We start from the raw sequence: 23619 nt of genomic DNA, 5'->3' as shown, positions 1-23619 counted from the left end.
TTCTTTCTTTCTTTCTTTCTTTCTTTCTTTCTTTCTTTCTTTCTATCTTTTTCTTTATTTCTATCTATATATTTATCTATCTTTTTAATCTTTCTTTCTTTCCATCTATCTTTCTCTCCATCTTTTTCTTTATTTCTATCTATATATTTTCTTTCTTTCTTTCTTTCTTTCTTTCTTTCTTTCTTTCTTTCTTTCTTTCTTTCTTTCTTTCTTTCTTTCTTTCTGAATTCTAATGTATCTGATGAATGACCTTTCTGTAAAATAAGGGAAACGATTTTTCACTGCTTTTTAGAATGTTCAAATTTCTTGATTGGACAAGCTAAATGAGCTATTTATATCTCAAGGAAAAAGATGTTAGAAGGTATAGGGCAAAAAGTTGAGATGGTTTTTAAAAATTCTGTGAAAAGTCGGGTTCTGATTGATTTTTAAGTTTTATAAGTTGGTTAATGATTATGAAGGTTTTTTGCAAAGGTGGGGTAATGAAGCAATTTGCACAGTTGTGGAAGGAATGATGGTTTTTGCTTTAGTATTGGAATAAGTATTTTGGGGTGGAAGAAAGAATGATTTGTGACAGAAATGTGATTATTAATATTATTATAAAAGTTATGATATGAAGTTCTGAGGATCAAATAAAGTTGTTGTGAAAAACTCAAACTTTCTTTCTTTCTTTCTTTCTTTCTTTCTTTCTTTCTTTCTTTCTTTCTTTCTTTCTTTCTTTCTATCTGTCTGTCTGTCTGTCTGTCTGTCTATCTAATGTAAAGGCCTCATTTGTAATAAGAAAAAACTAATGGCCAATTCTTATAGGGGACGTCCAATACAGTACATACACCTCATATCAAACCATTTTACTGCAGCATTTTGGAGAAATGTCCCATTATTCGACTTCAGAGGCCCATAAATACCTCATTTCTAATAAGTAGAAAAAACTAATGGCTAGGGCTGGGCGATATGACGATATATATCGTTACCGCGGTAAAAAACGTCAGTCGTAACAGATTTTTTTATTCCGTGTATACCAGTGTTGGGAGTAAAGTCAAGTCAAGTCACATTTATGTATATAGCGCTTTTCACAATACAGATTGTATCAAAGCAGCTTCACACTGATAGCATAAAAGTAGCACAACACAGATCAACAACATTGCTAAACACTAAATAATCCCAACTGAGCAAGCTCAAAGCAAGCCAAAAGCAAGGCGACAGTGGCAAGGAACCAAACTCCATCAGATTGGATGGAGAAAAAACCTTGGGAGAACCCAGGCTCAGTCGGGGGCCAGTTCTCCTCTGGCTTACATTCATATTGTTTAAATATAAATATTAAATATAAATATTGTTTATGAATAAAACGGCGCCATAACATATCGCAGGCGTTGAGTCGTCTCTTCACAGGCGTTGAGTCGTCCCATCACAGGCGTTGGGGCATCCGAAATCTCCGTGAGAGGCTGGACACAAAACTGGACCTGACGAACGCCATTTTTCTCGGGACAAGCGTCCCGAGATAACAACAGAAAGGCAGATGGGAAATAATTAGCATAGCTGATGTTCATAATGATTTCCGTTATAACTCACAAACTCTCCGTAACCTGAACTCTCCGCAACCCAACCATACGCGCCGACCCGTTTGTCTAAAAGGCTGTCGAGCCCCACTGGTGCGTTAAGCAGTTTCAGTGGCAAACGGTTCCGTATGGCATAACAGACGACTAAAAGGTAAGCATTATGTGAATGCTTGACTAAAGAGAAGCGTCTTTAATCTAGTTTTAAACTGTGTCAGCGAGTCAGAGGCTCGGACCGTATCGGGAAGGCTATTCCAGAGTTTTGGAGCTAAATGCGAGAACGCCCTCCCTCCTTTACTGGACTTCGATATCCTAGGAATGACCAGAAGCCTTGAATTTAGTGATCTTAAGGAACGCGGTGGATTGTAGGGCGAAAGAAGGTCCGTTAAGTACATAGGAGCTAAACCATTTAGGGCAAATAGGTCAGTAGTAGTATTTTGTAGTTGATGCGGAACTTAATAGGTAACCAGTGTAGTGATGATAAAATCGGTGTTATATGATCATATTTTCTTGACCTAGTAAGAACTCTAGCAGCTGCATTTTGTACTAACTGTAGCTTGTTTATTGAGGATGCAGGACAACCAGCTAATAAAGCATTACAGTAATCTAGTCTCGAGGTCATGAATGCGTGAACTAATTTTTCAGCATCAGAAATAGATAGCATGTTACGCAGCTTAGCAATGTTTCTAAGGTGGAAAAAGGCTGTGCTTGTAACATATGAAATATGATTTTTGAACGACAAGTTGCGGTCTAGTATAACACCCAGGTCTTTTACTGTAGTGGATAAAGTAACAGGACATCCGTCTATATTAAAGTTGTATTGTGAGAGGTTTTGTGAGTAGTTTTTTGGACCAATAAGTAATACCTCCGTTTTATCTGAATTTAATAGCAGGAAATTACGCGTCATCCAGCATTTTATATATTTGAGACACCCTGTCATTTTAGATGAGTTAGTGTTTTCATCTGGTCGTGATGAAATATATAATTGAGTGTCGTCAGCATAACAGTGGAAATTAATTCCATGTTTTCTTATAATATTACCAAGTGGCAGCATATATATTGAGAATAGCAGAGGGCCTAAAACCGATCCTTGCGGTACTCCATAGTCTACTGACGTTATCTTTGATTTTTTTCCCATTTAAACAGACAAAATGAGAACGGTCCGATAAGTACGATCTAAACCAGCTTAATGCCTGTCCCTGGACACCGGTGAAGTTTTGTTGTCGATCCAAGAGTATTTTATGATCTATAGTGTCGAACGCAGCGCTAAGATCAAGTAGGACTAGTATTGAGATACAGCCTTGGTCAGAAGCTAAAAGTAAATCATTTGTAATTTTAACTAGCGCAGTTTCTGTACTATGATGCGGTCTGAATCCTGACTGGAATTTTTCATAGATATCATTTTCTTGCAAAAAAGAGCACAATTGAGCGGACACTACTTTTTCAAGTATTTTGGACATAAATGGAAGATTTGAAATGGGTCTGTAATTTGCCAAGTTATTGGATCTAATTGCGGTTTCTTAATGAGCGGTTTTATTACTGCCAGCTTGAATATTTTTGGGACATGACCTAAAGATAAAGACGAGTTAATAATATTGAGGAGAGGCTCTTCCACTGCAGGTAATAGTTCTTTCAGTAGTTTAGTGGGTATTGGATCTAATAAACATGTTGTTGGTTTAGATGCAATGATAAGTTTATTTAGCTCCTCCTGTCCTATCGTTGTAAAGCGGTTTAGTTGTTCTAGAGGGGCCATAATTGAAGCTGAATCATAAGACACCATAGCGGATTGTACATTTATAATTTTGTTTCGGATGCTTTCTATTTTCGCATTGAAGTAATTCATAAAATCATTACTACTAAACTGTAACGGTATATTTTGCTCTGGTGATGTCTGTTTATTTGTTAGTCTAGCCACGGTGTTAAATAGAAACCTTGGATTATTTTGGTTATTTTCGATTAGTTTGCGGAGATGCTCAGCCCTGGCTGTTTTTAGGGCCTTTTTATAACGTGACTAAATTAGTTTGTTTCCATTTACGCTCTAAGTTGCGAGTTTCTCTCTTGATAGCATGTGTAGCACTGTTGTACCATGGTGCTTTAATTTTCTCTCGAACCTTTTTTAATCTAATTGGCGCAACAATATCTAATGTACTAGTAAGAATGGTGCTTAAACTGCTAGTCATTTCCTCTAATTAATCTGTTTGTTTGGGTTCACTTAGCAACTTAGATAGATCAGGTAAGCTATTTGAGAATCCATCTATAGTGGTTGGAAGGATTGTTCTGCCTGGTCTATAACGTGGTGCAACATGACATATTTCATCAGTACGTATTATGCACCATGAAATGATCAGTGACATCATCGCTTTGCGGTATAATATCTATATCAGTTGGATCTGTTCCATATGATATAATTAAATCTAGTGTATGATTTAGACGATGAGTGGGACCACTGACGTTTTGTTTGACCCCAAAGGAGTTTAATAAGTCTGTAAACGCAGCCCCTAAAGCATCATTTGTATTATCTACGTGTATGTTAAAATCTCCAGCAATTATTGCTTTATCGACATTTACCAATAGATCCGAGAGAAAGTCTGCAAACTCTTTTAGGAATTCAGCATATGGCCCTGGAGGTCTACAGTAGCCAATGCTAGAGATAATATGGATTTCCTTCTTACATCTAAGAGCGTAACATTTAGCACATGTACTTCAAATGAATTAAACCTGTGACCTGTTTTCTGAGTAATATTAAAAATATCTTTATAGATTGTTGCAACACCGCCGCCACGACCGATCAGACGGGGCTCATGTTTATAACAGTATCCTGGCGGAGTAGATTCGTTTAGACTGAAATACTCATTTGGTTTAAGCCAGGTTTCAGTAAGGCACAGAACATCGAAGTTATTATCTGTGACCATTTCATTTACAATAACCGCCTTGGGTGTGAGCGATCTAATGTTTAGGAGACCTAGCTTTAGAAATTGTTTTTGTTCACTGATATTTAGATTTTCTGGTTTAATTAGGGCCCGAGCACTAACAGTGCGAGGTCCCTATTGAAACTGTTAGGATTATTTTTTTAGGGCCCGAGCACTAACAGTGCGAGGACCCTATTGAAACTGTTAGGATTATTTTTTTTTTTCTTTTTTCTGCAAAGTAAGTGCCATTTTCGGGGCCGCAACATGCTCAAAAACTCACCAAATTTGGCACGCATGTCAGGACTGGTGAAAAATTTCGTATTTTGTGGGTTTCGCAGATGGGCGGGGCAAAATGGCACGCTAGCGCCACCTAGAAAATTGGAAAAAATTAGCCCCTCGTCCACGTTCAACCTACATGCACGAAATTTGGTGGGGACGTGTATCCTATCAAGACGCACAAAAAAGCCTCAAGAACCCATACCCTAAACTCGACAGGAGGTCCGCCATTTTGAATTTGGCGGCCATTTTTGGACGATTTACAGACTCCGTACTTTAACGAACTCCTCCTAGGGATTTAGTCGGATCGAATTAAAATTTCTGCTGTGCCTTCTAAAGGCATTGACGATGTAAAGTTGTGCTATCTGCGCGTTTTCGTCGATGGGCGTGTCCGTGGCGTCGATGATTCGCCATGAAACAGGAAGTTGTAGTAACTTGGCTGTAAATGCCCAGATCTGCACGAAATTTTACACATTTGACAAGAGTCACGCCCTGAACAAATCTACATGCCGACATTCACCCACAGTCATAGCGCCACCTGCTGGCAACAGGAAGTGACCTTTAACGAAGCAGCCCCCGCCGCTTGTTTGACCGACATGTACGAAATTTCTGTGGTACATCTACCATGACCAGACGCACAAAAAAGCCTCAAGAACCCATACCCTAAACTCGACAGGAAGTCCGCCATTTTGAATTCGGCGACCGATTTAGGACGATTTACACACTCCGTACTTTAACGAACTCCTCCTAGGGATTTAGTCGGATCAACTTCAAATTTCTGCTGTACCTTCTAAAGGCATTGACGATGTAAAGTTGTGCTATCTGCGCGTTTTCGTCGATGGGCGTGTCCGTGGCGTCGATGATTCGCCATGAAACAGGAAGTTGTAGTAACTTGGCTGTAAATGCCCAGTTCTACACGAAATTTTACACATTTGACAAGAGTCCCGTCCTGAACAAATCTACATGCCGACATTCACCCACATTCATAGCGCCACCTAGTGGCAAGAGGAAGTGACATTTAACGAAGCAGCCCCCGTCGCATGTTTGACCGACATGTACGAAATTTCTGTGGTACATCTACCATGTCCAGACGCACAGAAAAGTCTCTTGGAGCGATGCCCTAAACTCAACAGGAAGTCAGCCATTTCTAATTTTACCGCCATTTTTGGATGATTTACTCATTACGTACTTTAACTAACTCCTCCTAGGGCTTAAGTCGGATCGCCTTCAAATTTCTGCTGTGCCTTCTAAAGGCATTGACGATGAAAAGTTGTGCTATCTGCACGTTTTCGTCGATGGGCGTGTCCGTGGCGTCGATGATTCGCCATGAAACAGGAAGTTGTAGTAACTTGGCTGTAAATGCCCAGATCTGCACGAAATTTAACACATTTGACAAGAGTCCCGCCCTGATCAAATCTACATGCCGACATTCACCCACAGTCATAGCGCCACCTGCTGGCAACAGGAAGTGGCCTTTAACGAAGCAGTGTGGCAAATGCACAGCCGCACTGGCTGAGCTGCAGAAAATGAAACGCGGCCGCCTCACACCCCGACGTGCTACAGGTGCGAGGGCCCGCCCATCGCTGCTTGCAGCTTTAATTAGGGCCCGAGCACTAACAGTGCGAGGACCCTATTGAAACTGTTAGGATTATTTTTTTTTTTCTTTTTTCTGCAAAGTAAGTGCCATTTTCGGGGCCTCAACATGCTCAAAAACTCACCAAATTTGGCACGCATGTCAGGACTGGTGAAAAATTTCGTATTTTGTGGGTTTCGCGGATGGGCGGGGCAAAATGGCACGCTAGCGCCACCTAGAAAATTGGAAAAAATTAGCCCCTCGTCCACGTTCAACCTACATGCACGAAATTTGGTGGGGACGTGTATCATATCAAGACGCACAAAAAAGCCTCAAGAACCCATACCCTAAACTCGACAGGAGGTCCGCCATTTTGAATTTGGCGGCCATTTTAGGACAATTTACAGACTCCGTACTTTAATGAACTCCTCCTAGGGATTTAGTCGGATCGACTTAAAATTTCTGCTGTGCCTTCTAAAGGCATTGACGATGTAAAGTTGTGCTATCTGCGCGTTTTCGTCGATGGGCGTGTCCGTGGCGTCGAAGATTCGCCATGAAACAGGAAGTTGTAGTAACTTGGCTGTAAATGCCCAGATCTGCACGAAATTTTACACATTTGACAAGAGTCCGGCCCTGAACAAATCTACATGCCGACATTCACCCACAGTCATAGCGCCACCTGCTGGCAACAGGAAGTGGCCTTTAACGAAGCAGCCCCCGCCGCTTGTTTGACCGACAAGTACGAAATTTCTGTGGTCCATCTACCATGACCAGACACACAAAAAAGCCTCAAGAACCCATACCCTAAACTCGACAGGAAGTCCGCCATTTTGAATTTTGCGACCGATTTGGGACGATTTACACACTCCGTACTTTAACGAACTCCTCCTAGGGATTTAGTCGGATCAACTTAAAAATTCTGCTGTACCTTCTAAAGGCATTGACAATGTAAAGTTGTGCTATCTGTGCGTTTTCGTCCATGGGCGTGTCCGTGGCGTCGATGATTCGCCATGAAACAGGAAGTTGTTGTAACTTGGCTGTAAATGCCCAGATCTGCACGAAATTTTACATATTTGACAAGAGTCCCGTCCTGAACAAATCTACATGCCGACATTCACCCACAGTCATAGCGCCATCTAGTGGCAACAGGAAGTGACCTTTAACGAATCAGCCCCCGCCGCATGTTTGACCGACATGTACGAAATTTTTGTGGTACAACTAACATATCCAGACGCACAGAAAAGTCTCTTGGAGCGATGTCCTAAACTCAACAGGAAATCGGCCATTTCTAATTTTACCGACATTTTTGGATGATTTACTCATTACGTACTTTAACTAACTCCTCCTAGGGATTTAGTCGGATCGATTTCAAATTTCTGCTGTGCCTTCTAAAGGCATTGATGATGTAAAATTGTGCTATTTACGCATTTTCGTCGATGGGCGTGTCCGTGGCGTTGATGATTCGCTATGAAACAGGAAGTTGTATTAACTTGGATGTAAATGCCCTGATCTGAACGAAATCTAACACATTTGACAAGAGTCCCGCCCTGAACAAATCTACATGCCGACATTCACCAACAGTCATAGCGCCACCTGCTGGCAACAGGAAGTGACCTTTAATGAAGCGTAGCAAATTCACAGCCGCACCGGCTGAGCTCCAGAATATGCAATGCGGCCGCCTCACACCCCGACGCGCTACATGTGCGAGGGCCCGCCCATCGCTGCTTGCAGCTTTAATTTTTTTTTCTTTTTTCTGCAAAGTAAGTGCCATTTTCGGGGCCGCAACATGCTCAAAAACTCACCAAATTTGGCACGCATGTCAGGACTGGTGAAAAATTTCGTATTTTGTGGGTTTCACAGATGGGCGGGGCAAAATGGCACGCTAGCGCCACCTAGAAAATTGGAAAAAATTAGCCCCTCGTCCACGTTCAACCTACGTGCATGAAATTTGGTGGGGACGTGTATCATATCAAGACGCACAAAAAAGCCTCAAGAACCCATACCCTAAACTCGACAGGAGGTCCGCCATTTTGAATTTGGCGGCCATTTTTGGACGATTTACAGACTCCGTACTTTAACGAACTCCTCCTAGGGATTTAGTCGGATCGACTTAAAATTTCTGCTGTGCCTTCTAAAGGCATTGACGATGTAAAGTTGTGCTATCTGCGCGTTTTCGTCGATGGGCGTGTCCGTGGCGTCGAAGATTCGCCATGAAACAGGAAGTTGTAGTAACTTGGCTGTAAATGCCCAGATCTGCACGAAATTTTACACATTTGACAAGAGTCACGCCCTGAACAAATCTACATGCCGACATTCACCCACAGTCATAGCGCCACCTGCTGGCAACAGGAAGTGACCTTTAACGAAGCAGCCCCCGCCGCTTGTTTGACCGACATGTACGAAATTTCTGTGGTACATCTACCATGACCAGACGCACAAAAAAGCCTCAAGAACCCATACCCTAAACTCGACAGGAAGTCCACCATTTTGAATTTGGCGACCGATTTGGGACGATTTACACACTCTGTACTTTAACGAACTCCTCCTAGGGATTTAGTCGGATCAACTTAAAATTTCTGCTGTACCTTCTAAAGGCATTGACGATGTAAAGTTGTGCTATCTGCGCGTTTTCGTCGATGGGCGTGTCCGTGGCGTCGATGATTCGCAATGAAACAGGAAGTTGTAGTAACTTGGCTGTAAATGCCCAGATCTTCACTAAATTTTACACATTTGACAAGAGTCGCGCCCTGAACAAATCTACATGCCGACATTCACCCACATTCATAGCGCCACCTAGTGGCAAGAGGAAGTGACTTTTAACGAAGCAGCCCCCGTCGCATGTTTGACCGACATGTACGAAATTTTTGTGGTACAACTAACATATCCAGACGCACAGAAAAGTCTCTTGGAGCGATGCCCTAAACTCAACAGGAAATCGGCCATTTCTAATTTTACCGACATTTTTGGATGATTTACTCATTACGTACTTTAACTAACTCCTCCTAGGGACTTAGTCGGATCGACTTCACATTTCTGCTGTGCCTTCTAAAGGCATTGACGATGTAAAGTTGTGCTATCTGCGCGTTTTCGTCGACGGGTGTGTCCGTGGCGTCAATGATTCGCCATTAAACAGGAAGTTGTAGTAACTTGGCTGTAAATGCCCAGATCTGCATGAAATTTTACACATTTGACAAGAGTCCTGCCCTGAACAAATCTACATGCAGACATTCACCCACAGTCATAGCGCCACCTGCTGGCAACAGGAAGTGACCTTTAACGAAGCAGAGCAAATGCACAGCGGCACTGGCTGAGCTGCAGAATATGCAATGCGGCTGCCTCACACCCCGACGTGCTACAGGTGCGAGGGCCCGCCCATCGCTGCTTGCAGCTTTAATTACAATAAGATTTTTGCTAGATCCTACACTAGATTTATTGTTTGGCTTCACTAAATGAGCAATAGACACAGTTTCTATATAATGTTCCACACTATGCTTATTAGTTAAGTTTGGACCGCAAAGGCTGTAATTTGGACTTTGACTCATTAGTCATTTGGTGCGTAGTGTCTTGGAAATGTTGTCCGACAGCACAGCCGCTCCGATTCGGCTGGGATGGAGTCCATCTGTGCTGTACAGCCTCGGTCTCTCCCAAAACAGATGCCAGTTATTTACAAAGTGCAGCCTCTGTTCATTACACAATGACATTAACCATTCATTTAATGCAAATAGTCTACTGAACCTTTCCTGTCCTTGTCTGTACGTGGGAAGCGGTCCAGACACGATGATCGCTGCTTTAGGCGCTGTGCTGCGTACCGTCTCGATCAGGCTCCTGTAGTCCTTCTTCAGAACCTCCGTCTGCCGCAGCCTAATGTCGTTCGCTCCCGCGTGCAGCACAACAGCTCCGACGCGCTCGTCCCCGTTCAGGATCTCGGGAACCTGTGCAGCGACATCAAGAACACGAGCACCAGGAAAGCAGTGAGTGCGCACCTTACCTTTATCCGAATTAGCACGGACATGGCGGACCATGGATGTGCCGATGATCACGGCGTCATCGCGTTCCGGCTCGCGAAGAGGGGAGAAGCGGTTCCGGGTGGAGATCTCGAAGACCGGGAGGGGCGGAGAGGCAGCTCTGGTCCTGGCTCGTGTCTTCCGCTGTGTGATCCATGGTCCATGTTGTTTCGGTGCCGGAGTGAATGAAGCCTGAGATGATCGCGTCTTCCTCGGCAGAGTAACATACGGAGTAGACGAACTCGGAGTCAAAGAGTTAACGTCACTAACCACTGATTCGTTAGCGTCGGCGCGTGATGCTTCAAGCGTTGAGCGCCGATCCAACAGCTCGGCTTGCTTCACCAGCAGACCACGGATCTGTTTCTCAACGTATTTCAGCTCCTGCTTCACCGTGAAGAGCTCGAATGTGTCTTCACCTGCACTCAAAGGTAATGTTAGACACGCATCTGATATGTTCGCCATTATAACAGATGATCAGTAAATTAGTAGTGATACTACAACTATCACTACTAATTTAGGATTGAAATGTCGGAAATAACCAGGATTTAGTGAAACGGGTGTAAATTGAGACGATCAATAGGCGAGAGGGCACGCGTGGAATGCTAGCGGGCTAAAGGCTAGTAGCCAGGATTAGGAAGGTTGGATATTGCGATATCAAAGCAATCCAATTGTTTTTTATAAGGAATACTATCGAGGATAAGTTCACATAATATAAAAATAGAAAGTGCTTGTTTATAAATAAGTGGTAAAGAAGAAAATCGAGGATTAGTGAAGAAATTCTCCGGAGCTACAAACACAAACAACCGATCGCACGCGCACAAAAAGTAATACATTACAAAAGTAATACATTACAGTAACATATTACTTTTTGCTGTAACACAGTAGTGTAAGGCATTACTAATCAATTTTCAGTAATATTTTACTCGTTACATGTTCAGTGAGGCTTGTATTACAACAGACTTTTAGTTTTAATTAAAAAAAAAAAAAAGTAAAAAATACAGCAAGACCGTGAGACATTAACCAATGGAAAATGCAAGTATGCTAAGTTACCTGTTCGTGGTCAGTCAATAGCCGCGTGTGGTGTCCAAGTTTGTAAAGACTGATATATCTGTATAGCGATTTATTTTTTACAGGAGTGTGGTGAGGCATGATTTCGGCCTCTGTGCTCGCGCTGGCCAGTGGAAAATCACCTAATGGGTGAGAATGGCATGAAGAAGACCACATTCGAGAGATGGACGTATGCGCTTTAGGCTATTCGTTCTGTGTTTTCTTTTTAAACAGTTAGGCTATGTTTAGGTGGTATTTGTCATGTTTTCCTCATGCAATCATGTTTTTGATGCGGTGGTGATTTGTTCATGTAGTAGCTAAGGGTGGCGATAATAAAGCTCCTAAAAGCTGATGAAAAAGCAAAGATTATGAATATGTAAATATGCCTATAGCAAGGAGACTTAAATTGTTTAGTAATAAAGATGAAGTTGACGATACTGACTCGCGATCTTCGCAGTAGGCTAGTGAATGCGAAATGCACATTTCAGTTCATAAGCAGAGAGCAGTCTGTTTTCTTTCATTTTGAATTGTTCTGTTTACAAGTAGACATTTCAGTATAACGTTAGATATATTTTTCAGGTCTGTGGAGTAGGCTATACTTATACGCTGAGTTTCGGTATAGTCTATTGGCTATTTATGAGACGTGCACCAGCAAGCCCCCGCGCCTTATCTAATATTGTCTGCTTTTACTTCTTAAAGGCAACAGACTAAGTGAAAGATTTAAAGCAGTCTTTTAGTGCCAGTTCAGAGCGGTCGCATCTGTAAAATTGTTTTTTCCTCATAAATGCGAACACGAAAACTAAAATAAAATGAATATTTTAATGTCCATAATGCTGGACTTCCCCAATTTTAATGATCTAATTTTAAATTATTATTTAAATAATTTATCCTCAACTAGTTTTGTGGTGTAGGTCTATGTATTTTATAATTTTCACTTCAAATAATACTATTAGCCTAATTTAAAGATAAGGTGGCATTGGATCTGGACGGTAAGGAGAATAACGCTGGGAGTTGGAAGTGGTGTGTCGCGATTCTGTAGGTTCGTGGATCTGAGTGTGGCGAATCGCGATTTCGGTTTCATATTGCATATCGTTACAGCCCCAAAGTTAAGTTCTACTTCTATAGTTATTTTGGTGAAAGTAACTCAAAAGTAATACATGAGTAATGTAACGCATTACAATTCTGAGACAGTAATATTGTAAGATAATGAATTACTTTTAAATAACAGTAACAAGTAATACCTTACAGTTTGGAAGTAACTTGCACAACACTGGTGTATTGAGAATGAGGAGTCACGTGCCGATTTGGGCGTGGTCTGAGCCGGTCGGCCATGATGGTAGGAGACGGTTACCAGGGGCAACACCTTTAGAACCCATAGACGCGACTAAACATTCCAGAGCTCTTTAATTTTCGCGCATTTATTATTTTGGCAGAACAGAGACGGCAATACGAGAAAAAAAGGAAGAAAGTAAAGCAATGCTAAAAGAAAGAAAAGGGACCTTACAGGAACAAACTCACACAAAGTGCAAAACAGCTGTATTTGGAGAAGCACCATAATATATTTGTTCTTTTGCACTAATAACAGTATTATTATTTTATTATTACTTATGTTGTCCATGAAACATGTTGTCCAAATAGCCTATATATTTCAGTTCTCGATAAATATTGTTAGGCCATATCAAGTTGTTTCAAACATTTATTTCAATGTAATAAAAAAGTAATGAACAAGCCAAGGCACTCAAACACTTTTGCATTCGTTAAGGCACAGCAAACAGTGAAAATCGTATACAAAGGCATCAGCAAACCCAGCAATGCCTGCTGTGTCCATTTCGGTAACCCCAAAAACTTAATTCCATTGTTCCTATGTTTTCCAAATGTATCGTGTTAGTTACTGGAGGAGTTCTTAAAGGAGCATTTCACCCAACATAAATCAATTTATTGAAATCAATTTAAATTAAAATCAATTTATTCAACATAAATTTTTATTGAAAGTGGATCATATATGTAAAAGTAAAATAATTTTTTAATTTGGTGCCCTCTTGACCGAGAAAAGACAGAAAATAACCAAGGGGCGCATATGAATAGACTACAGGTCCCAGAATGCCCCGCATTGTACAGCTCCGCAAGCCACACCCACTAATCCGGAACAAACAGAGAATTCACTCTTCCGTCTACAAGGCTAACATTAGCTATCACCAGAGTTTGAAATTCATTTCACACAAAATGTCTAGTTGGCTGTGGCGAGCAGGACGATCGAGGGCGAGGCACATAAGAGGACAGTGCGCCACGCAAGGCTGGTGGCGTGAGTGATAACAGACTAAACAGAGACTATTTGGTGATAATGAAAGACACCCGTGAGGCGCTCGCCGATCCCGCGTCTCTCACGGAGAAGCGAAAGCATAAAACGGGGAGCGACGACGGCAGATCGAGAGAGAAACAGGCCTGATTTTATGAAGTTTTGTTTCTGTTGTGTGTAACGTTACAGCAGTCGTCAATGAGGGGCTGCTGGCTTTGGCTTATACTTTTGTTTTGTATTTGTTCATTTTACTATTAAAATGTTTAAATGTTCGCCGGTTCCTGCCTCCTTCTTCCCACAACAACAAACCCCGTTCATGTTACATTGGCAAACTTTAAGTGAATTACTCCTCGTTTGTATTTATTTCTGTTTGGTGAATTACTGCATGTTACCTGGATGTTTAGTCAGGCTAAACTATCACAACACAAACATCCGTGTGCTCGTCTGATTCAGAGATTTCCTCCAGGAGAAATTGCCATCGTTGAAATTCTCTGCAGCAGACGGGCTGTGTCCGTAGGCCGTAGCACGCAGCGAGAGCACGGACACCAGCAAGCCGCCCAGCGCCAGAGTCAGTGCGGGGTCCTCGACCGCGACAGGCCGCTGCCTCGGCGTCTCCTGCTCCTCCATCAGCCTCAGCTGCTCTAAACTATACTGCGGCTCGTAAAGATAGCCACGAACATCGGATTCGAGCAGCAGAACTTCAAAATCCTCTTCTTCCATATCATGTTTAGTTTCTTCCGTCATTGTCATAACTAACTATCTCCACAGCACGTATTAGCTTAGCTTCCAAACAAGATGGCGGATATTGATTTCAGTTTCTGCAAGTGAAGTCCCACCCAATGATCTGTAATAGGCTTGTAGGGTGAGTGGGTCCAACACCCTGTAATAATAATGAGCTAATATATGTAGTTCTAAAGATTTTAATGAAATATGACTTGCTGCTTATCGTGACGCAAAATGCCGATTTTTACGTCACGATAAGCAGGAAGTAAAACACTTAAATCCTTATTTCTCCCTTCTCAGAGGAAAATAAGGGAATAAACCATGACCATTCAAAAATATGACTGGGTTTCTAAAGATACAAATCTTAATGCAAATGGGTGAAGTGACCCTTTAACGCAGCAGTTACTTCCAGGCATGGTAAAACAGTGCGGTATTGTGAGAAACTCCTCTACTACCAAGCTAAAAACACACGTAAACAATACTGTTTTGCCGTGGGAATCCTACCAACATGGTGGAGAGGGGAGGGGCTCTGTAAAATGACGTCAACTCCTCATTCTCAATACCGCGAAATGTAAATAAGTGGGCGTGGTTAACTCCCATGCAGCGCGCGTGAGACTGATGCTGAGATTTGTCAAAGAAACATGGAGAAAGCAGATCAAGAGGATCCACAAAGGAATTACATTTTCTAAAGGGTTGTTGTTAACGTGATCTGTTCGGGGGGAAAGGTAGCCGTCAACTAGAGCAGAGCAGCAGCACCCAGGCTACAGTTTAGACGAGTGCACGTTCGCAACGGGGAAAGCATGAAGTTACTTGATACAACATTTAATAGGCTATATCAATATCATTACGAATAGAAATAACCTTAAATAATGTATAGTTATCCGCATCTTTCCTTCTCTTATGTATAGTTACTTTTTAAACATGAAAATCGCATTCAGCATGAATGAACATCCTGCTTGTTAAAACGAATGTATAATCCTGTTTCTGAGGCAAAATTACTAAATATGCAGCGCGAGTTATATATTTTTTAACTCCAAACAATTGCCTACTGAACCAGTTGATAAAATCTTCCTTTGATTCGATCCGTGATTACAACTTGACTCAAATTAATCGATCACATTTTGTTGATGCAAAAGACGCGCGCCTGCACATGCACTGAGAGGGAGCGCGCGGTGTTCACAGGGCTATGGTCTAATAACGACGCGCTGTTATAAGGTGTGTATAATTTAAACTTGGTCAACACTAACAGTAGCTGCGGTTTGGTTTTCATATTGCTGCTCTCCTTCTAGTCACTTCTGAACTTGATGAACTTGACTCTTCTGGGCCGGGTTTTCGATAACGATGTATTTTAGCTTTTAAGAACGCTCTCTACATGTAAGGTTACGAACGATCGCAGCAATTCCACGTGCGTTTCCCAAAAATGCACTTAATATGAATGCGCGAGAACGCGTTCTACGTGCTACTTAAAGTCCCACTCCGATCATATTTTAAAGCTATTTTTAAACATTTCCAGTGGTCTTTAAATTATGATTATGCCATTTTTAGCCAAAATCACAAAACCTGTGCCGTTTTCTGGAACTTCACTTCAGCAGAGCAGCAGTAGCTCATTAGCAATTCGCCTCTGTGTTGTGGGCGGAGCCGATGGCACGGAGACGACCCTCCCCATTGCTGAGAGCTCTGTCTCTCCCGCTAGCATACACTTACAAATTATAAGCAACTCAAATGTTGTATTAATTTATTAGTTGTTGGGTCTTAAGTTCAGGCTATTGCTGTCTGATTCTGTTAGTTCACCTCACCTCCTGATCCGAGACATTCTTTCCTTTGCAACTTCAAATTTATCAGGTTTGTTCTCCTCCTCTCGTGTCTCGATACGTTAGCTGTCGACTCGTCAGTGTCTGACTCTGATCTGTGCTGGGCCATGCCGTGTGTGATACAGCAGGACCGGAAAGAGTAATGATTAGTTACTCGTTCTCACTCTCTCCAGAATCTCCACTTCTGTGCTTCTCAGAGAAAATGGAAAAACGGGTGTATGCTGGAACTAAACTATCACACTCTTTTGCTGCAAGCCCCCAGCAGGCCCCACAACCACCAAAGCCTGCGGGCACAGCTCGCCCTCCTCCTCCTCCTCCTCCCCCTGATAGAGCTCTTCGGCCTCTGCCACGGCGCCAGGGCTCACACCCTCCTCCATCTGCTCGAGGTGAACCAAAAACAACTGATACCAACTCTAAATGATATGAGTCGGGTATCCGCTTTGATATCAGTAACTTTCTTAAATGTTTACAAAACAAGCGGGAACCCAGTGTGCCTGAATCCTTCTCTATAGCGGTTCAAATACATGATAGAAAATCTAAGGCCTTCAACAGCCGTACAGCAAACCCATCTAATCTGGTGTCCATTACACGCCAAAATAAGACTGCTGTGGGGACAAAAAGTAAGACTATAAAGTTAGCACTTTCTAACATCCGCTCACTTAAAAATAAATCACTTCTAGTCAGCGACTTAATAACCTTAAAAAGTGTTGTTTTTGGCGGCCTGTTTTAATTTTAGTTTTAGTCTAGTCTTTGTGTCAAGCTGACATTTTAGTTTTTGTTAGTTTTAGTCATGTTCATACTCTTTTTAGTCTAGTCTAGTTTTAGTCGACGAAAACTGATGACATTTTAGTCTAGTTTTAGTCGACGAAAAACCGATGACATTTTAGTCTAGTTTTAGTCGACGAAAACCGATGACATTTTAGTTTAGTTTTAGTCGACGAAAGACATAGTCTAGTTTTAGTCAATGAAATTTGTATTTTAGTCTCTTTTTAGTAGGCAATTCTATTTAACCCAGTCAATATATAAGAAGCCTACCTAGTAGTAGGCTAGCCTATAGACTAAACCAATTTTTTTCTTTTAGCCAAACCCATTTCAAACAATCTTATCTTCTTATATTATTGTTACCTTATAGACTCAAGAATGCATCCAGGGAGACGCTCTGAATTGAATTTACAACATATTTATTTTACCAACCAAACATGTTAGTAGCCTACACACATGATGAAATTAAAGTTTTTCCAAATGTCATTTTTTCTTTTTCTCCCAAAGACGAATCCCTTTCTCTGTAACAGACTTAACTTTGTTTGTTGTCATTTATGCTAAAGCCTGTTTCACACATACTCATTTGCAGTGCGTATTTTTCCCGCACCCATGTTACAGTTATGATTAGCGCTCATACCGCGCGCTCTGAGAGCGGTGCGTGCATAACAGCAGAGCAGAGATCTACACACTACCTCAACAACGCGACAAAATGGATGTAGGCTAATTTAAAATACTGATTTGAAATAAAAAATAGAGGATAAATGTTGTGATTGTGGTACAGCCGTAGATCAGTTGCGCACTGCAAACGCAGCACATGTGAAAGCAATAACGCGCGCTGCTCCTGCATACTGCAACACGCACCGCATACACGCTACACACGGAGTGTGTGTGAAACAGCTGTAACTCACGCAACTGCTTCTTCTAAATAATGCCGCGAGTGGGGCTTGAGGATCTGAAGTCGCATGCGTTTGCACAGTGCGATCTAATGCAGCCCCTGAAGTGACACAGGAAACAGAAATGCTGCATACTAATAATGCAAGTAGGCTAAGCGAGACGAGATAATGTTAACATTTTGTCTCGTCTCGTTTTGGTCAACGAAAATGAAGAGACATTTTAGCATAGTTTTTATTTTTGTAAACCACATTTAGTCTCGTTTTTATTCGTCAACGATATTGCATTATACATTTAGTTATAGTCATCGTCACACGACCAGCATTTACGTTGCGTCTCGTCTCGTTTTCGTCACGTGATAAAGGTTCGTTGACGATGATATTTAGTCATAATTTTCGTTGACGAAAGCAACACTACATACAACTTGGACTTTATGTTTCTAAATGAAACTTGGCTAGAAGACAGCTGCAGTGCAACGGTCTTAAACGAAACATCCCCTCCTAACTTTACTTATATGAGTGTCTGCAGAGCGGGTAAGAGAGGTGGCGGCTTAGCTGCTCTTTTTAAAGATGTTTTATGAATGTAAGCAAATATCATTTGGGAATTACCCCTCTTTCGAATATCTGGGTATTGTGTTAAAAGGTGCTCCACGTATTTTACTTATCATTGTTTACAGACCTCCAAAATACTCTCCAGCCTTTGCTGAGGACTTTACAGAACTGCTATCAACAATTGCCTCTGAGTTTGACTGTTTTGCCATTGCTGGAGATTTTAACATTCATATAGATAATGCAGAAAACAATATGGCAAAATAAATCAAAACTGTTTTAAAAACTTTTGATCTGACTCAGCATGTACATGGTCCCACACACAATCGTGGACACACTCTAGATTTACATATCAGTACGGGTTTAAACATCTCATCGATTGTTATTAAGGATGTAGCACTGTCTAATCATTTCTGTATTTTCTTTGATATATTAATCTCTCCTGCAGTTGAAGCTAGATCTGTGTCTGTCAAGAAGAGATGCTTAAATGAGAACACTGGTGTGCTATTTATGGAGGCTATATCTTTAAAACCAAGCATATCTGCCGACTCTGTTGATTTTCTCCTTGATTCTTTCAACTCAAAAATTAAGAGTGTAATTGATGATATTGCTCCTGTAAAAGTCAGGAAGAATAGTAGACAAAAAGCACCTTGGAGAAACTTAACCGCAGTGCAAAATATGAAAAGACAATGCAGAAAAGCAGAGCGCATATGGCGGAAGACAAAACTTGTAGTCCATTATAACATCTACAAAGACAGCATCCACGCTTTCAATAGGGAACTAGGCAAAGCCAGACAGACTTTCTTCTCAAATATTATAAACAGCAATATAAACAACACACGTACTCTTTTTGCTACTGTAGAGACTGACAAACCCCCCAAGCCAGATTCCCATAGAAATGCTCTCAGACAGCAAGTGCAGTGAGTTTGCTTCTTTCTTTTCTAAGAAAATTAATAATATCAGAAAGATGATCAGCACATCCTTGAGTTGCTCTGGAGTCAGTCAAATCAGACCACAATCTGTAGTTACTATGTCTGTTTTTGAAGAAATCAATGGCACAATTTTGGAAGAAACCGTACAGCACCTTAAAACATCCACCTGCGCCCTTGACACACTTCCCACATCTTTTTTTCAAAAGTGTGTTAAACTGTTTAGAAGCAGATCTCCTAGAAGTGGTAAATGCCTCACTTCGCTCTGGGAGTTTTCCGAACTCCCTGAAAACTGCAGTTGTCAAGCCCCTCCTGAAAAAGAGCAGTCTGGATAAGACCATCTTAAGCAACTATAGACCAATCTCAAATCTTCCTTTCATAGGCAAGATCATTGAAAAAGTTGTCTTCAATCAGCTGAACAAATTCTTAAGCTCAAATGGATACTTTGACCATTTTCAATCTGGTTTCCGATCTCATCACAGCACAGAGACAGCGCTCATAAAGATAATAAACGATATTCGCTTAAATACTGATACAGGCAAATTATCCGTGTTGGTACTACTCAACCTCAGTGCTGCATTTGACACTGTTGATCATGACATACTTCTTGACAGGCTGGAAAACTGGGTGGGGCTTTCTGAAATAGTCCTAAAATGGTTCAGGTCATACTTAGAAGGGAGAGGTTATTATGTGAGTATAGGGGACCATAAGTCTGAGTGGACATTAGGGCTGTCGCGGTTATGGAATTTCCCTTGCGGTAATGTTGAGTTGCTCAATAGCGCGATATGCGGTATTACCGCCATTTATTTAATTTATAAGTATTTGTTGCTATATAAATAAAGTTTACGATGTGGACAAAAACGAGGTCATTTAACCAATAACCGAAACTAAACAGCGTCTATATGCGCATTGAAAGCATGATTGAAAGGCTTTCACTCAGCGCACATATTGTTATGACAACGGACTTTGAACCGTTAATTTAACAAACACGTTCAAAGAAGCTGATTCGTTAAAAGAGATGTAATGAAACAAGATGTTAATTATTTTTAACTTTGAGTTCCACTTTTCAAGGCTCAGCTGATCAGCAATGTGTCGCATGGGTAACGCTGAAGCTGATGCTTCACTTATTAGTGACCAATATGGCATTGATTCAATGCGTGACTCTGTGATATTATTTTCTGCGGCTTCCTCGCGCTGTGGGATGCTGACCAGCACTGCTGCTGACGCGCATTTGTGGAAAATACCCGTGACGTGAAACTTAAAATGATGATAGGCTACGACAAATATTTAGCTTTCCTTTGACACGGCAACCTTTTCACGACTTCAAAGACAGACGCAGGTAATCGCACGCGCTCTGCAGATCTCTCTCATTCACTGTCTGTGTGAAGCCTCTGTAGGCTACACATCACCAAGATAAACAGTCTTGTTGTTATCATTATGAACTTGTTTAACATTCAATACACATGCATGAAGTTCAAAACAAGCCTTATAAAAAAACGTGAATATCGCGGTTGCTGCGGTTACGTGCAATCCTCTGCGGTTTACTTGTCAGAAGCGCGGTACTGCAATATTGCGGTTATCGCGACAGCCCTAGTGGACATCCATGACTTGCGGAGTCCCTCAGGGCTCGATTCTTGCGCCACTCCTATTCAACCTGTATATGCTCCCAATGAGCCAAATAATGAGAAAGAACCAAATCGCTTACCATAGCTATGCAGACGACACACAGTTCTACTTAGCCCTATCGCCTAACGACTACAGCCCCATTGACTCCCTGTGCAAATGCATTGATGAAGTAAATAGTTGGATGTGCCAAAACTTTCTTCAGTTAAACAAGGACAAAACTGAAGTCATTGTGTTTGGAAACAAAGATGGAGTTCTCAAGGTGAATGCATACCTCGACACTAGGGGTCTAACAACTAAAAATCAAGTCAGGAATCTTGGCGTGTCTCTAGAGTCAGACCTTAGTTTCAGTAGTCATGTCAAAGCAATAACTAAATCAGCATACTATCATCTGAAAAATATTTCAAGAATTAGATGCTTCGTTTCCAGTCAAGACTTAGAGAAACTTGTGCATGCTTTCATCACCAGCAGGGTGGATTACTGTAATGGACTCCTCACTGGCCTTCCCAAAAAGACCATAAGACAGTTGCAGCTCATACAAAACGCTGCTGCCAGGATTCTGAGCAGGACCAGAAAATATGAACATATCACACCAGTCCTCAGGTCTTTACACTGGCTCCCAGTTAAATTTAGGATTGATTTTAAAGTATTATTACTGGTATATAAATCATTCAATGGGTTAGGACCTCAATATATTGCAGATATGCTCACTGAATAATATAAACCCAACAGATCGCTCAGATCACTAGGATCACATCAGCTAGAAATACCAAGGGTTCACTCTAAGCATGGAGAGTCTGCTTTTAGCTATTATGCCAGCCGCAGCTGGAACCAGCTTCCAGAAGAGATCAGGTGTGCTTCTACAGTAGTCACATTCAAATCCAGACTCAAAACACATCTGTTTAGCTGTGCATTTACTGAATGAGCACTGTACTGCTTTACTGAATGAGCACTGTGCCACTGTTTGTCCGACTGTTACTGTACATTTTATTTTCGACACTGTATTTTATTTTTATTATTATGATTTTTTTTATTCTAAACTGTTTTAATTATTCTGACTTCTTTAATTTCTTCCATGTAAAGCACTTTGAATTGCCACTTTTTATGAATGTGCTATATAAATAAACTTGCCTTGCCTTGCCTAGTTCATATTTCAAATCTCGAGTTCGGGTTCGGCCGGGTTCGAGTCTTTCGTTCTTCCTCTCAGTCCCATAGAGACAATAGCTGCTTTCCGACCGGAGGGACTTTTGCAGTTCCTAGAACCTAACGTTCCTATAACCCTTTTTTTCCCATGTCCCGATCGGACTAAATTGGGGATTTTTTAGTTCCTCAGACCGTAGTTCCTATAACTCTTTCAGTGCCTAGTCTAGAGCGAGGACTTTTTTAGTTCCCTTTCCCTAGGTCTACGTTGATTGGTTCAAGTCATGCCCACTGTCAACACGAAACTTGTAGCGCGCTGTCTGCCATACGCTGTGTGTTTTTGAAAAACATTACAACGAGGATTAAGACAAACATAACGCATTCAACCAGCTAATTGCTAATGCTAGCTAAACTTGCCCGTCGTTTTGTTTGCCTCCTGCGCTCTGCTCTTTTATCTTCTTCCATCATATTACTTAATATCATATGACACTGGAGCCGTCGTCTTCTGTGTTTCTCTGTACAGAACTCAAGCATAATCTTTAAACGCCGCCGTTCGTTCTCCGTTATTAAGGTCCCGGCAAGGCAGGTTTGTTGTTGTATGTGGCCGCGCTACGTCTAGTGATGACGCTATAAAACCCGTTGCCGTGCTTGCGTTACCCCTCCTACCAGTTCCTATGGCCACTTGGCCAGTGCGAACGCAAGCAGCAAAACCGAGTTTGGGGGAGAGTAGTTCTTAGAACTGTTTAGAAGTGTACAGTTCCTATAACTAAGTTCCTGTAACTACTTGGTCGGAAAGCGGCTTATGCTGTCAGTACCGGAAAAAGAAATGATTAGTTCACTCTCCAGTCTTCGGGTTTGAGTCGTTCTTTTGTCACTTGACCGCTGGTATCTCGCATGAAATACAACATTAGATTCGTATTATTGACTGTGTCTGAATGTATATTGTTTAATATTTATAGGCATTAAATAACAAAATATGTGCAATAAACATTATCTGAAAAATAAAAGTTCCATATTGTCCCTGTCCGTCTCTTTTCTATATTGTGCATCTGTGGTGTGTTTAATTATATATTAAACATGAATTAACTACTATTATATTATACATTATCTACGTGCTTGTTTGTAAAAAGTTTAGGGAGTATGAGTATGGAGGGGAGTATGAGCTTGTGGCCCCGCCCAGTCGAGTTACTACGTCACAACTCCAGTCTATTCTAGCTGGCATTTTAGCGTCTGCTACTGATTCACAGCCATTTGAATGTAGAAATACTCAGAAATAACACTTTGAGCTTATTTTTCTCAAGATATGTCCTCTAACATCAGAAAAATTACACAAGAACATGTTAATACCTAGAAAAACATTATTTTCATCGGAGTGGGTCTTTAAGCGTCGCTATCCATTCGCGAAGTGCTGAAATATAACCTTATATGGAGTCGTATTCTGAACGTTTAACCTAATAATCGTCATTTGTTGTGGATTAGAAATCAAGACAAGTCTATATGGGTATAAACACCTATACAGGCTGAAAAAAAAAACAAG

At 41.3% G+C, this 23619-nt stretch overlaps 1 protein-coding gene and 1 long non-coding RNA gene across 3 annotated transcripts in view; both read left to right on the top strand.

Annotated features, from left to right (window-relative positions):
• LOC120472238 (transmembrane protein 272) overlaps window positions 1-23619 on the top strand; it is a 63698-nt gene that overhangs the window by 772 nt on the left and 39307 nt on the right. The window lies entirely within an intron of this gene.
• On the top strand, window positions 225-23106 carry LOC148981647 (uncharacterized). The gene is made up of 2 exons (XR_016168244.1): window positions 225-4557; window positions 9697-23106. It is a non-coding gene; the product is annotated as an uncharacterized LOC148981647 (long non-coding RNA).

This window comes from Pimephales promelas, chromosome 4 (genome assembly GCF_988280905.1).
Source record: "Pimephales promelas chromosome 4, fPimPro1.hap1.1, whole genome shotgun sequence".
NCBI classification, from domain to species: domain Eukaryota; kingdom Metazoa; phylum Chordata; class Actinopteri; order Cypriniformes; family Leuciscidae; genus Pimephales; species Pimephales promelas.
The sequence above is the reverse complement of the archived record's forward strand: the minus strand, read 5'-3'. Positions and strand labels throughout refer to the sequence as shown.